The following is a 14,908-nucleotide window of genomic DNA, read 5'->3' on the forward strand; positions in this document are numbered from 1 at the left end:
CCAGTCCGTGAACTGTGTGTTTACCTCTTATATCTTGTTGACCCTGTGCCAATTTGCTTGTAGTTCAGGTAGTAGTCAGAGACTATTACATTTTTGGTTCTGCTGTTGTCTTAAAAAAAAATTAGCCCTCAGCTGCTCATATTCCCCCAGCAGAAACTCTCCTCTCACTCCAAGTTCCTCTGTAGCCCAGAGTGAGCTCTACCACTGATGTAAAAGGAAGAAGAGGCATACAACTGTAGAGACCAATACCAGTGGAGGGTCAGAACGGTAATTTAGAGTTGGAGAAGATAAACAGTTTAGATTAGATTAGGTTCCCCACAGTGTAGAACCAGGCCCTTTGGCCCAACAAGTCCACACCGCCCTTTGGAGCATCGCACCCAGACCCATCCCCCTATAACCTACATACCCCTGATCCCTACAGGCAATTTAGCACGGCCGATCCACCTAACCTGCACATCTTTGGACGGTGGAGGAAACCAGAGCGCCCGGAGGAAACTCACGCAGACACGGGGAGAATGTGCAAACTCCACACAGACAGTTGCCCAAGGCTGGAATCGAACCGGGTCCCTGGTGCTGTGAGGCTGCAGTGCAACCACTGAGCCACCGTGCCGCCCTAATTGTTACTGGTGTGATTTTTGCCTGCTCCTTTATTCACTACAACTCTCACTTTTGTCGATTTCCTCTCTATATTGAAAAGGACACTTCCAACTAACAGTGTGATGGAAATGAAGTAGCACATAAGAAAAACATAATCTTGCCACTGTCTGTCACAGTTAAAATTTCAGCAATTGTGTGTACAGGATTTAAATCAGATACACACTTTCCTAAGTCTACTTGAAAAATTCAGATTTTGCCTGACATCATACCAGCACGAAATGACATTGAACTGAGTCTTGCAGCTCTAAAGAATGCAGCCCCTCACCATCACCCCGGGCCCATTAACCGAAAGATACTGAAACTGAACAATGTAAAATGGGAAAATATTAGATAGGAACTTGCTGTAGAACTTTGGAACGGAAAGGTCTCTTTCAGCTCAAAACACAAAAGTGACAACTTCGGGTATTGCAACAATTTGTCTACTTTGAAGCAGTTGGCAAGCTTATTTTGCTTTCTCGCAGAAAGCAAGCAAGAATACACTTTTAATGAATTTTGACAACCAAATCATAGTTAACTTCCTCAAAACTGATCCAATGTTCTCCCCTACAAATTCCTGACCATCACCTAGCTTAACTGGAGATTTATTACCAGTAGTACTGAACTGATCAATGAGTTATTCCACTAATTTACATTATCAACTTGTCACCAGTTGCAGCTCTGCAGTCAGCAGACAACTTCCAATTTATGTAAGACCACACCGATACACACTGTAAAATAAAGATTCCTTGCGTCATGAACCACCTCTGACCTCAAGTGCAGAGTTAAATATAATTGCTAGCTTTATCCACTGGATCCCAAAAACTGCTAAACCTGTGTGATATATGGGCTAATCAGGGTAACTTTCTCACCAAATGCACACATTTCAGCACCCCAGCCGCTTCGATGTATATAGTTAGGTAAATGTGAAGCTGGTTACTGAAGAAACTATCACCATCATGGTCGAAGATAGCTTCTACAGCAATGAAGCAGAAATGTTAAAAATCAGTGTAAATAAGTAGGATTCAGCATAAACAATCATGAGCACTGCACTAAATTTATACCACTTAATCCTTCTTTAGTTGTGAAAAACAAAGTTCCAAACCACCGTTGTCACAAACAGCATATTTAGCAAGTAAACATGGAACCTCAACATTAAACAATCTTCATTTGAATTTTCTTCAACTTCTGCGCCACAAGTTGGCATCGTGCCACAATCATTTTGATTTACTGCTGTAAGTTGAAAAATATCATCTTTGCCTGGCAGTTTTCAAGGTAGAAAATATTCACAACTTTAGGCCATTTTAATCCTAAACTGTTGACCAGTTATAAAAAAAGCACTCAATCTGGAATTTGCCTGCTGTTTGCAATAAAGAACGCTGTAACAATCTATGCAACTGGAATAAACTATTCCATCGATTTTATATTTGAACACAATCCAGGAAAAAAACAGCTTCTTTCCATCAACAAACTCTGACAGACCAGCCACTGACTGTCTCTTTCCCATCTCCGTTGCTTTCCCAGCAGTTATCTGGACTTTGTTGATATATTTTCCGAACTTACATGACAAGAAAAGAACCATCAAAGTAAGCCAGAGGAAGAAAAACAAAACTGGCCAGTGTTGGCTGGTCAGAGGGAGAAATATCAAAGTCAGTTGTTAATTTGCTGCCCACCCGTGTTTTTTTTTTAAGAAAAAGACATGAGTTTGTGAATCTCTTCTCCTGTGACAGACCCAGACACCAGCAAGCAATGCAATGAAATGCCTAAATATGCATTTCATCTCCAAATCAGAAGTAAAGCCCACCTAATTTTCTAATTTCAACTCATTACAATGAGGTGTTGATGTTGTACCAGGGTAGACAAGGGTGGACAAGGTCAGAAGTCCCATGACACCAGGTTACAGTCCGACAAGTTTATTTGAAACCACAACCTTTAGAAGAGCAGCCCCTTCATTCACCTGATGAAGGAGCAGTGCTCCAAAAGCTGTGACTTCAAACAAACCTGAACTGTAACACGGTGTTGTGTGACTTCTGACCTCATTACAATGAACACAGCCAATATGGAATCTTAAATATCTGATAAGTCAGTGCTTTTAATTCTTTTGGAAATACAATTATCTATGAAAAATTCTTGTATCTACAATGGCATTCTACAGCATTAACACTCTCCACTATTGAGATGCTGTGGAAAAGTTCCAATATCCAGGATACCTCAGTGTGGACTTTAAACATATTTTCAAAGTCAACTTATAAGTATCACAGTAATACTAACTAACCCAAATGTGCTAATACTGCTAAATACATTTTCTCATGGGATGTGATTTTTGAAAATTCATAAATATGCACAGAAATGGCATGGGACCATGTCCCTCATCGACTTTTGCTGATGCATCACTAAAAGCATACTGACTGGGTGCATAACAGCCTGGAAGGGAAACTTCCCAGGACCCTAAGAAACTACAGAAGGTGCTGTGTACAGCCCAGATCTTCATGGAAGCCAACCTCCCATCCATGGACTCCATTTATATGGCTTGCTGCCACAAAAACGCTGATAACTTTATCAAGGGGATCAATGGTTATGGGGAGGAAGAGGGAGAATGGGGTTGAAGAACTTATGATCGAATGGCAGAGCAGACTCGATGGGCCGAATAGCCTAATTTCTGCTCTTTATGTCTTATGGTCTTAAGGTCTAACATTATCAAAAACCCCTCACACTCCAGTAACGATCTCCTACAACCTTTTTCATCAGGCAGAAGATACAGAAGCCTGAGCTCACACAAACACAAGCAGGTTCAGGAACAGGAACAGCTTCTTCCCAGCCATTACCAAACTGATGAATAGACTCTCTTGCCTTAAATAACGCTGGTCTTACTGACGTTGATCTCACCTCGCGCATATCCTGCGCAATGTAATCTGTATGTCTCTAAGTCTTTTTGATCTGTACATCTTTGCTTCCTATGATCTGCCTGTATTGCTTGTAAATAAAGCTTTTCACTGTATTTCAGTACGTGTGACAAGTGTGACAATAAATAAATCAATTTGCTATAGCAGGTCATCTAATGACACATGCTGTTAGCTAGACTTGATCGTGCTCTTTTTATACATTTTGGATGACATGTTGCTAAATGCGTGAGGTATTGACATTGCAACAAAGGAAGCAGAGCGACCAGGACAACCAACTGTATGTCTCCTTAGCCATCTCAAATCAGATGAGCAAGAACAGAGAAGAAAGTACAGAGAACGTGGATTCAATGTCAAATTAGATAGAGAAATGGAAATAAAGAGAACATGTGAAAGACTGGATTGAGAAGAAGAAAAGAGATTGAAAGGGAATTAGGAAAAAAAGGAAAACAAATTTAAGTTTTACATTTTAAGATCTCCAGCAATTTCTGAAATAACAAAGCTTCACACTTGTAGCAGTTCATTTTCAGTTCCTGAAATATTCTTTGGCAATAATTGCACCAATCCAACTTTAGACAGCAATTGATAAGATTTAATATTATAATACCATGAGACATAGCAGCAGAAGTAGGCTGTTCAGCCCATCGTGTCTGCTCTCCCATTCAATAGGATCTTGGCTGATTTGACAATCTTCGACTCCACTTTCCTGCCTTTTCCCCTGTAACCATTGGTTTCTTTATTAATTAAATAATTGTTTACCTTAGCCTTGAATATATAATCACAACAGCCACTGTGATCAAGAACTCTACAGACTCACTTCACTCAGAAAAATTCCTAAATCAGCATTGTCTTGAATGTGCACAATCCCTTATTCTGGGATTATGGGCTTTAGTCCTAGACTCTCCCACAAGGGGCGGGGCGGGAAGCCCCGGTGGCTGGTTTAGTTTATGCTTACACCATAACAAGGTAGCAACTTCACAGATTTCAGTGGTGAGTCACACAAGATGATAGCATGTCCCAAAAGCTAACAATTGAATAGCACAAATCAAAAGGCAACCTTTAGGATGGCGGAATTTAATCAAGCGTCTGACCCATTTCCTAAAGTAATATCTGCAAATAAGAATTGTAAGGACTCCATTATTTTGAGAAGAATTCACTAAGACTTTCTCACTCCACACGTTTTCCATTGACTACACCACTGCAAATCCCAAGAACGTTTGAGCATGATGTTATGAAGCCACACTTCATGAAAAATGATTTTCAAACTTGTTGGCTGGAAACCACAATTTCGTAGGAAAGACTAAAGTCTCATTCCAATGATGCAAAATCATGGGCAAAGATGGCTGAACATCAGCATCTCTACACTTTCTACATTCCAAAACCATTAGGTGGAATCCACCTGTATGCAAAACCTCAGAGGGCCAAATTCCCTCGAAGGAGTACAAACGGGGCCCATTCCACTGCTGTTACTAAAACATCCAGACCATTAACTGGGTATCGAAGTGGATGGAAACAAATAGTTTTCATAATCATTTGGACAGTCAGACCATGGCTGTGAAACAAATTTGTTCAACCATCATTTAAGCACACACCAACAATAAACAACACAACAACCTTATTTGGGGTAACTCGATAGTTGGAAAGAGAGAAGGTCGTGTGTCCTGACAGCTCAACCTCTGTGCATTTAAACAACTATTTTCTCTGCAGACCAGCCCATGCAAGGGTGATGCTGAAGAACCAAGTTCCTGCTGTGGGGCCATTCCTGCCTCAGGCAAGTTTCAAACCTCGTCTGCTGTTTTCTCACTCTCTCTGTTTCCACAGACAAACTTTTTAAAAAGTAACTCAACCCTGCAGCAGCAATCTTCAGAAAAATAGGTGAATCTTGCACCCACATCTTCCAACGAACTCGGTACTGACCCAAAAAAGGACTGTCAGGTTCAGCCTGAATCCAGCAAAATTACCAACCCTCAGAAATCATATATGCTTTTAACTTTATTGGGCGTTCGCAACTGTTAACCTCCACTCTGAAACATATATCCATGCGTGTGAAAGTTAGACCTCTTATTGTTTCTGGAGATCAGCTTAACCACAATAAATAGAAACATGGAAATCAGAAGCAGAAGCAGACCATTCAGCCCCTTGAGTCTGCTATTCCATTCAATTCAGTTTCCCTGATCCAGCTTTCTCCTCCTACCCTTTGATCACTTTCACCCTAAGAACGATACCTAACACTTTCTTGAAAAAAATTCAATGCTTGCCCTTGTCTGCTTTCTGTGGCAGAGATTTCCATACTATAAATGCTATTTTAAATACTACTAAATACGGCTTGTTTTTAAATCCAGGGAAGCCTGTCTATATGTGGATGGCACAGTCGCTCAGTGCTTGGCACTGCTGCCTCACAGGGACCTGGGTTCAATTCCACCCATGGGCAACTGTCTATGTGGCGTTTGCACGTTCCATCATTGTCTGTGTGGGTTACCTCCTATAGTCCACAGATGTGCAGGTTTGGCTGATTGGCTAGGCTAAATTGTCCACTGTGTCCAAAGGAGTGTAGATCAGTCATGGGAAATGCAGGGCCATAGAGATGGGGTTTGGAAGTGTTGGGGGGGGGGGGAGGAGGAAAGAGAGTCCAGGTAAGATGCTCTTTGGGAGTTCAGGCGGAATTTAGGGGCTGCATGGCCTGCTTCCACACCATAGGGATTCTGTGATTCTATGAAATGTATTTTATAGTCACAGCACATGGTTTTTGATTGTTTCTTTCACAGGAATGTGGCCACTGTTGAATGGGCATTTATTGCCTCTCCCCAACTGCCCTCAAGACGATGGTGGCTGACTGGCCTAAATACACATCCAATTAAACACTGACTGAACTGGCAGGCTTTTTATTTTAAAGATAGACTAATTATGATTAAACAAGGAGTGGGTAAAAAGGGGAGCTGTTTTATCTTGTCATAATTATGATAATGTTGAATTTGAGTTAAATTTGCATTGAGAATATTCAAAAGAACAAAGAGGGCTGCAAAATGAAATTTGTTTCCATTTATTAGAGGATATATAAATTGTATGCTTTAAATTAAATGTGAAACAAAATGATGAGACATTTGTTAGACATTAATGATTTTTTTTTGTGCCTAAAATTAGCTTGGAGTTTTGTTCTGGTTTTGTCAACTTATTTTGCAACTTTATGACTCAACAAAGTTGGATTTCTTAAATCAAGCAGTACAGGAAATGAAACTGGTTATGGCTGATTTTGGGCGCATTTTGTTTAAAAAACTGACAGCATTTGAACCCTATTCAGGATGTCAGAATTGAGCAATGGTCTCATTTCAATTTAAATACAAACTAAAGCCTGTAACATCTTAAAGAGGAAGGCCTGATTACTTCACAGGTTGATATCCTGGAAGAAAATATAGTGAAACAAAACATTCAGTTGTCAGTACCACATTCCACAAGTGAAGCAATGGATATATTCTGTCGTCAACAAGATCCTACTTTACTCCCACTCAATTCTATGACATCACCATAGCATGTAGTACTTTAGTACATTCAATTGTACATTAACTCTTTCAAATCCATACACAACACCAGATACTATCAGCGAATTGAAAAAAAAATGCTGGAAATCACAGCAGGTCAAGCAGCATCCGTTGAGAGATGGCAAGCTAACGTTTTGAGTCTAGCTGACTTTCCACCAGAGCTGATTGCTTCCCCTAACGGGCTCTAATGAATCACAAGGTTTGACAACATTTCAAGATAATAAAATGTGAGGCTGGATGAACACAGCAGGCCCAGCAGCATCTCAGGAGCACAAAAGCTGATGTTTCGGGCCTAGACCCTTCATCAGAGAGGGGGATGGGGTGAGGGTTCTGGAATAAATAGGGAGAGAGGGGGAGGCGGACCACCTATACTCTCCTCTCCACCTTCGGTCCGCCTCCCCCTCTCTCCCTATTTATTCCAGAACGCTCACCCCATTCCGGCTTTGATGAATGGTCTAGGCCCGAAACGTCAGCTTTTGTGCCCCTGAGATGTTGCTGGGCCTGCTTGTGCATCCAGCCTCACATTTTATTATCTTGGATTCTCCAGCATCTGCAGTTCCCATTATCACTGTCAGTGAATATCCCCATTTTTGGCCCTTTGGCAAAAGGAAAGTAATTGATGATGCAGAGGAAGATGGTTGCATCTGGGATGTTAGTCAGTGGAGATTAGTCAGGTGGTGTGTTGATGTTATTCGTGCCCCCATGGGAACAGTCGCATTGTGGTAATGTTACTGGATGAGTCTTCCATTAGCTTGTCCTCATGACGTTAGTTCAGATCACATGAAGACAGCGGGTGGAATTTAAATGCAATTTATGAAATACACGTGGAACTGAAAGACAATGAAACTACCGAAATGTTGTCAAACTTGTATCAGTGATAATGCAGAGAGGGGGAGGCGGACCGAAGATGGAGAGAAAAGAAGATAGGTGGAGAGGAGAGTATAGGTGGGGAGGTAGGGAGGGGATAGGTCAGTCCAGGGAAGACGGACAGGTCAAGGAGGTGGGATGAGGTTAGTAGGTAGATGGGGGTGCGGCTTGAGGTGGGAGGAAGGGATGGGTGAGAGGAAGAACAGGTTAGGGAGGCAGAGACAGGTTGGACTGGTTTTGGGATGCAGTGGGTGGAGGGGAAGAGCTGGGCTGGTTGTGTGGTGCAGTGGGGGGAGGGGACAAACTGGCCTGGTTTTGGGATGCGGTGGGGGAAGGGGAGATTTTGAAGCTGGTGAAGTCCACATTGATACCATTGGGCTGCAGGGTTCCCAAGCGGAATATGAGTTGCTGTTCCTGCAACCTTTGGGTGGCATCATTGTGGCACTGCAGGAGGCCCATGATGGACTTGTCATCTAAAGAATGGGAGGGGGAGTGGAAATGCTTTGCGACTGGGAGGTGCAGTTGTTTATTGCGAACCGAGCGGAGGTGTTCTGCAAAGGGGTCCCCAAGCCTCCGCTTGGTTTTCCCAATGTAGAGGGAGCCACACCGGGTACAGTGGATGCAGTATACCACATTGGCAGATGTGCAGGTGAACCTCTGCTTAATATGGAAAGTCATCTTGGGGCCTGGGATGGGGGTGAGGGAGGTGGTGTGGGGGCAAGTGTAACATTTCCTGCAGTTGCAGGGGAAGGTGCCGGGTGTGGTGGGGTTGGAGGGCAGTGTGGAGCGAACAAGGGAGTCACGGAGAGAGTGGTCTCTCTGGAAAGCAGACAAGGGTGGGGGATGGGAAAATGTCTTGGGTGGTGGGGTCGGATTGTAGATGGTGGAAGTGTCGGAGGATGATGCATTGTATCCGGAGGTTGGTGGGGTGGTGTGTGAGAATGAGGGGGATCCTCTTTGGGCGATTGTGGCGGGGGCGGGGTGTGAGGGATGTGTTGCGGGAAACGCAGTCAAGGGCGTTCTCCACCACTGTGGGGGGCAAGTTGCAGTCCTTGAAGAACTTGGACATCTGGAATGGGCGGGAGTGGAATGCCTCATCGTAGGAGCAGATGCGGCGGAGGCGGAGGAATTGGGAATAGGGGATGGAATTTTTGCAGGCGGGTGGGTGGGAGGAGGTGTATTCTAGGTAGCTGTGGGAGTCGGTGGGCTTGAAATGGACATGATAACTATGTAATCTTCAGCATCATTCACACCTCCTGAGCTACTAATGTTGTCTGTGTCCATATGCAGCAAAAAACAGGCATTTCTGGCTGGATTTACTTTTTTTTCAGCATGATAGCCTCCTCATTTGCTAAGTTGAAGGTGATTATTCCACCAGTTAGTCTGTAAGGTCTTGAGTTGATACATGGCAAATAAAATTCATATCACATATACCATTCTCCTCTTGATAGTCAGTGATATTACAATAACTGCTGTGGTGGTGTGATGGTAATATTATTGCCTTAGCAATCCAGAGGCTGATGTTGTAGGGATCCAAGATAAAATCCCACCACAATGGTAGAATTTAAACTCTATCTATTAGTAACAAAAAAAACATCAAAAATTAAAATGATGCCGCAGTACAGAATTGTTATTTTAAAAGTCCCACTGGTTAATTAGTGTCTTACATGGAAGGAAATCTGTTACCAGTGTTTGGTGTGGTCTATGTATTTTCTCCAGACCCACCGAAAACTTATGGCCAAATATCTTCATCAATGACTCCTAAAATATTGAAATCGACTGTATCCAGAAGCACTGTGGACAACAACCAAGCTTGGGGTGATTTTTGTGCCACAGAAGTATTAGGCAATGCCTGACTCCAACAAGAGAGAATCTAACCAGCTGTCCTTGGCATGCAATGGTATTGCTATTGTTGATTCCCTAAACGTGAAGCCCCTGGGGGTTATCACAAGTCAACAATTCTAGATAAGTTGAAAAACTGTACAGCTGAAACAAATAAAATGGTACTAAAATATGAGCTCAAGTCCATCACTTGCAATAAAAGGTGGGCCAACCTGATAATGCTCAGGGTGTAAAGTTTCAATTCTCAGGTGTATAATTTAGCTAAACTTGGCTTTTCTTAAAAAGTTGGCTGTTATTTTCAGTTTATTAGTATGAAATCATTAACCAGTTTTATCACAACACACTGAATTGTGCAGGCATACATTTTCCTCTGCAACTAAAAAGTAGACAAGAAAGTTACAAGTATCTGGATACACATTGTCTGGAGGCAATAATTATAACAAAATAACAAATGGATGAACATAATTTAAAGATATTTAATATAACACAGTTTAATATAGCTGCATACAACTGACATTGTAACCCAGTTAAGAGCAGAAGCACAGCAAAATATACTAAGTACGCAAACACAGTAAGTTCACATACATAAAAAGGCAGCTTTTGGAATTCCAAATGGGAAATGCAGGTTAGTCATTTGTTTTCAACACTATTTGGGTGTATAATTTTCTGTTAGTTGAAGTTTTTGTCACTATTATCTTTAGCAACAGCTTTGTGGTACTTCTGCTAGTGTGGTTGAATAATTGCTTTAAATTTAATTGTTTTTAAAATGCTGCTCAGTTTGGAGCACATTTCCATGAAATACAAAAGGTGGCAACAATGTCAGGAAACACTTTACATCTGCACAAGTTAGACACATCCAGTCTCTCTGAATGTTCTGGGGTCAGCCTTTATTAAATATGCAGTGAGAGTTCATGATATGGAAGACGCCTACAACAGGGGTTACTTTTTCCCTTTATTTGATCTGATGAAGTGAGCATTGCTGGCTACGCCAGCACTCACCTCCTTTTACTAACTGCCCTTGACCAGGTGGTTGAGAGTCACCACTGGATGAACACAGCAGGCCAAGCAGCATCTGAGGAGCAGGAAAGCTGACATTTCGGGCCTAGACCCTTCATCAGAAATTCTCCAGCATCTGCAGTTCCTATCATCTGTGAATCACCACTGTCCAGATGATGTAGGTACACCCATAAGTGCTGTTAGAAAGGGGGTGTCGGTACGTTGACCTGCAACAGTTAAGGAACAGCAACATATTTCCAAGGTAGGATGGTGAGAGGCCGGGAGGGGGCCCTGCAGGTAGCCACGTTCCTTTGTCTCTGCTGCCTTTGTCCTCCTCAGTGGTAGGATTTCCAGTTTGGAAGATGCTGTTAGAGATACCTTGGCGAGGAGCTGCATTACAGATGGGGAAATTGTCAGCACTGTTGCTTTTACATAAAAGCATGCAGCAGTCAGGAAAGAGAAAGTAATTGGTGAAAATTAAGAGTAAAGCTTTGTAGGCTGCAAGTACCTGGAGGGCAAGAACAGCCTGCACTATGTTTGCGGCAAGAAATAGATAATTAAGTACAGAATCGCAATTAGTCAAACAGTTGACAGTAAAAAGTTGATACACTGACATGCTAGCAGTGCCAGATTTGCCTTGCTTGACACCTAAATATTATGTATTTATTTACGTATCTGTTCAAATGTCTTCTAGATGTTCCACTTGTACCCGTCTCTCTCACTTGCTCTGGTAGTTTGTTCCATGTATGTGTAACTCTGTGAAAATGTTGTCCCTTAGTTGCCTTTTAAATCTTTCCCCTCTCAGCTTAAACCCATGCTCTCTAGCTCTGGACTCCCATAGCCAGGGGTAAAGACCTTGGCTATTCACCCTATCTTTGCCCCTCACGATTTTCTCAGCCTCCTCCGCTCCAGTAAAAGAAGTCTCAGCCTCTCCTTATAATTCAAACCCTCCATTCCAAGCATCATCCTGGTAAATCCTTCCTGCATCCTTTCCAGATTAATAACATCCTTCACAGAGCGGGAAGACCGGCATCGTATGCGGTACAGACGGAATACCACAAACAGTTTTGTGCCCCTTATCGAAGGAAGGATATACTGGTATTGGAGGCGCTACAGAGAAGGTCCAACAAGCTAGGACCAGTTATGGAAGGTCTTTCCCATGAGTAGAAGTTGAGTACATTAGAATACAATTACATTCACAATTTAGAAGAATAAAAGGCAATCGTAGTGAAACATACAGGTTTTTAGGTAACTTGACAGGATAACTGTCAAAAAATTGTTTTCTCTCGTAGGAGTGTCTAGGACAAAAAGGCATAATGCCAGAATAAAGGGTTTGCCATTTAAGACAAACAGGAGGAGGTATTTCTTCTCTCAGATGGTTGAGTCTCTGTGGAATTCTTTACCACATAGGATTGTAGAATCTGGGTCATTGTGTAGACTCAAGGCTGAGATAAACAGATTTCTAATTAGGGGAATCAAGTGTAATGGGGTAAAGACAGGAAAGTAGACTTGAGATCTCCTCGAATGGGAGGCCAGAATCAATGGAATGAATGGTCCACTTATGATCAGGTCTCACGGTCTTATGGTATGAAACAGAAATCCATGTGAACAGTGTTATCTCTAAGTTGAGGGCTGTTTACAAGTCTCCCTGCACGAACAGTCTAGATTGAACTGCAGCTGCCTTCTTGGTCACCCAAGACTACTAAAGGTAACAACACACTGTTAGGCCTAGAGATATGACTAGAGCTCTGATGCCACATCAGCAATAAGTAAAGGGCAATATGAATTTGTTAAACCTTTATATTGTCAATGTCCCTAAGCACTGCATATGCACAGAGATATTTTTTGTAATGCAGACATCTGTTTCACAACCAAATATAATCAATTTGCATTCAGCAAGGTCCAGTTGATAACAGAGGAGCATGATCAGTTAATTAATTTTGAGGCATTGAATGAATAATGAATGGTAACCATAAAATCATGACAGGAACATTAAAACTTGTCATCCATCAAAAAAAGTCACCTCTGATAATGTATTTCATGGCCAGCCTCACGGTCAGCCTAATTATGTTTTGAAATTCTATAGCAGGACTTCAATGTAGGAATTCTAACTTAAGGAAACAAGTGTGCCAACAGTGAACCAAGCTAAATCTGAGCCAGCTACAATTCTGCTTTTAATTTATACCCCTGGCTTGCATTGTTAATCTTGTCCAATTAAGTAAGGAGACCACAGTACACTGCCACACAAAATATTATGCTTTGTCAATTAAAATATACATCAACAAATGAAGGATTCATAATTTATTTTATGAATGCTGAATACAGATAAAAATAAATTATTTTGCATATTATAACAAACTACAATCTAAAGAACTGCAAATAAAGATCAATTATTTTTCTTTTGCAAAAAAACTGCATTTACGTAACATCTTTCTCAACTTTAGGACATCTGAAAGCACTAAACAAGTAAAGAACTTTTTCGTCATTATGGAAATGTAACAAATGCAACAGGGAGAGCTCAAGTTCCAACATATAGTCATGAATTAATAATTAGGTGATCCCATTTGAGTGATGTTAGTTGAAACATAAACAGCATCTAAGACATGAGAAAGAGCTTCTTTGCTATCCTTTAAAATAGTGTGATACTGAAACACTTCTGTGCAAAGAAGCAGCCAGTGTTTTGGTCTAATAATTCACATACTGCACCTCCAATACCACAGCACTAAATTATCAATTCAGGTTTTGGGTTCAAATGGACTTGAAGCTATAACTTTCTGACTGAATGGGAAAGATCCTTACTAGTTAGACATCACATAGCATAACATGAATTGAAGTTCTATAGATGGAACGCTTGTGTAAGCCTGAAGTATGCAAGAGCTGAACAGTTCACCAGTGGCAAGTTAGCAAAATCTTGTGGTTCATGACTGTTAAAGATTTAAGAAAAACTTATTTGGAACTCTTGCAAGTAAATAAAAGACCACATATCACCCAGAATTAAGTACACTTAACCAAAACTGATCAATGTTAAAATGGAGTACATTATGGGTTTTTGCACAAGATGTACTGCAGATAATGAAAAAGATACACACTGGCAATGCTAAATACCGCAAACAGATTATTTTTTAAATGTAACAGTGTATGTTTTCAATTCAAGTAAACTCAACTCTAATATATGCAATATATACTACAAATGCCAATACATGAATTTACAGATCTAAATGAAAATCACTCTCGTGGATGCCTAGTTCTGAACTAGTCTGACATAAAGCTGCCTCATTTAGCATAGGACATCTTTTTATTCATTCACGGGATGAGGGCATCGCTGGCTAGGCAGCATGTATTGCCCATCCCTAACTGCCTGTTGGGCAGTTATGAGTCAACCACATTGCTGTGGGTCTGCAGTCACATGTAGACCAGACCAGGTAAGGATAGCAGCTTCCTTCCCTAAAGGACATTAGTGAACCAGATGGGTTTTTCCCTGACAATCGACAACAGATTCACAGTCATCATCAAATTCTTAATTCCAGATATTTTATGTCTTCAAATTCCATAATCTGCCCTGGTGGGATTCAAACCTGGGTCCCCAGGACATTATGCGGGTCTCTGGATGAACAGTCCAGTGAAAAGACCACTAGGCCATCACCTCCCCTCAATGTGTCAAACAACATGGCAGTCATAGATCTCTCATTATTTCTGACATATCACTAGGATTGTGTCACAGGGCAACCACTTTCACCTCCTCAAATGACCTTCCCTCCATGAGAAGTGCAATATTTGCTGATTACTGCAGTTTATATTGGCACTTGCAATCACACAGTGAATGAAACACTCCAATCTTGCATTCAACAAGACCCAGGCAACATTCAGATAGAAGCAGGAAGTGAAAACTCCGAACTGAGTGACTCAAGTTCAGAGCCCTTGTCTATCAATACTGGATTTATTTGAAGGCTATTTGCCCCAAAGACTGGGAGATCAAGTGAAACAGCACATACCTTCAGCTGTTTGCAGCAGGGAAGCTATTCTCTGTACTCAACCAGTGTGTGCTTGAAAAATGCAAAACAGAGTCCAACATTAGATGCGAGTCTACAACTGGGCACTATTTACTAAACAAGATAATAAAATGTGAGGCTGGAT

The 14,908-nt window shown here is 41.5% G+C and overlaps 1 protein-coding gene across 4 annotated transcripts in view; it reads right to left on the minus strand.

The window, feature by feature from the left end:
* adcy7 (adenylate cyclase 7) overlaps positions 1–14,908 on the minus strand; it is a 169,122-nt gene that overhangs the window by 128,049 nt on the left and 26,165 nt on the right. Inside the window, exon 2 of one of the 4 annotated variants that reach the window (XM_048546407.2) lies at positions 14,767–14,817. The exons of the other annotated variants lie outside the window; for them this stretch is intronic. The gene's annotated coding sequence lies outside the window, so the exon portion shown is untranslated. The remainder of the gene's footprint in view (positions 1–14,766; positions 14,818–14,908) is intronic. 4 annotated transcript variants of the gene reach the window in all.

Source organism: Stegostoma tigrinum, chromosome 16 (assembly GCF_030684315.1).
Source record: "Stegostoma tigrinum isolate sSteTig4 chromosome 16, sSteTig4.hap1, whole genome shotgun sequence".
Classification (NCBI taxonomy): domain Eukaryota; kingdom Metazoa; phylum Chordata; class Chondrichthyes; order Orectolobiformes; family Stegostomatidae; genus Stegostoma; species Stegostoma tigrinum.